Here is a 2,271-nt window from a genome sequence, read left to right on the forward strand (position 1 = left end):
TCCCTCACACAACACACAAAACCACACGACACACACAACATTCAACCATACAACCCTAAAAAAACACAACATAAAAAAAACACATGCACACAACCCCCAATAAAAAACACAAACATCCCCCCAACACCACACCATGTCACCCACACATGCCCAACACCTCACCCAAACATGCCACAAAAAAACAAATACACCCAAAAAATTACACAACACATGACCCCCTACATTCATACAAATTTAAAAACATAAAACCCCACACAACCACAAAACACAACTTTCCCCACACAAATGTAAAAAAACAACCAACACACCAGCCCCACACAAAACATCACAAACACCAATGCACACACAAAAACAAAAGCACACACATAAACAAATTTTAAAAACCCCACACATGAACACACAAAAACCATCCACACCACCACATGGCCACACACACGCACCTGCACACAAACCCCCATACACCCACACAAAAATCCAACCCAAACCCCCTGCTCAACCCCAAAACAAAAACCCCCCGTCACCAACATGCTCAACACATATGCTTCCACACAACAGTACACACACACAAAACACATGACAACATACACACATGCACAACACAAACACATTAACCCCACCACAAACACCCCAGACATGCCCCACACCACAACACAGACATACACACACACACAAACCCCATGCACACACACAATGCACACCCCACACAGCACACACACATGCAAACCCCTACACAAAGCACCCATGCAACACAACACACACACCCCATGCACCACACATGCCACAAACACATGCACACAACCACATGCACAAAAATTCACACAAAATTACACAAACAAACAAAACACACATCACAAAACACCATTTTTTCAAACCACCACCTTTTCTCCCTTCTCAAACATGCACAACACACCATGTCAAAGCATTTGGAAACATGCAAACCCCCCTTTTCACAACACATATTCACAAACAAAACCAAAAACACAATATGCCACACACCAAACTCCCAAAATGCACAACACATACAAAACCCTGCACAACACACAACATATGCACCAACCACCACAACAAAAATATGCACACCATGCACACACAAAATCACAACACGCACCCCACATGCAACCCCCCCCATACACACAAAAATCAAAACACCACATGGCATGCACACACCAATCCACACACACCACATACACATTTTCATACCCCATCTCTCCCCCTTCTCCTAATCCAACACACACACCCGTTAAACACACATTTCACAAACATATGCTTCACACATACCCGTCACCACACAATTTTTTCACAAAAACCCCCACATTCCCCAAAAAAACAATTACACACATTGCACAAACCAAACCCACACACCCACAGTCAACACAACATGCACACCCACACACACAACCAGCCACACACACATGCAAAAACACAGCACACAAAACACAGACAACCCCAACATGCACACACACACCCCTCACCACAATACACCAACACAATCAAAACCCCAAATATACCACAACAAAAATGCACAACATACACACACTAACCAAAAAAATTTTTTTACAACAACATTCACACACCACACCTGTAACCACAAATGCCAAACACCAATGCTACAAAAACCACTGCTCCAACCAACACCATGCTCCCCCCTTTTCTCACACACCCCACCCACTTTTTAACTCAAAACCTAGAAATAAAACCACATGTACAGCAGACCCAATTAACACAAATTTCACACACAATCCACCGTTGCACCCAAACAGTGCCCCCCTGCCCATCCCCACAAACAAGCACCACAACAAACACAATGACCAATGAACAAAAAAAAATAAAGCAACACTGAAACCACCATGACACAAAATGCCCCAACATGCCAACACACGCAATGCAAAAAAACATACAAACATAAAGCTTTCAGCACACACTGATACAAATAAACACTAACAAACTCCCAACATTTTTACACGACATCACAATTTCCGACTCATTTTCCCCCCTCCCTCAAAAATGACATACACACACACCAAGGGGGGCAATTTGACCCCAAAAGTCACACATACCAAAATGTAACCCAAATTTTCCACAAAAACTGTAACCCATTTCTCCACCAAATGCTGACCTATCCTCCCCCCTCTCACAACACTGACCACTGTTCCCCCCAAAAGCCCAACAACAATTTTCCCCCAAGAACAAAATGGCGGGCCAACACTTGAACCCAATTCCTCCCCCCCAAACCCCCCTCAAAATTCCAAACCTTACAAAAAACCACATACC

The sequence above is a fragment of the Penaeus monodon genome, chromosome 22, assembly GCF_015228065.2.
Source record: "Penaeus monodon isolate SGIC_2016 chromosome 22, NSTDA_Pmon_1, whole genome shotgun sequence".
Classification (NCBI taxonomy): Eukaryota; Metazoa; Arthropoda; class Malacostraca; order Decapoda; family Penaeidae; genus Penaeus; species Penaeus monodon.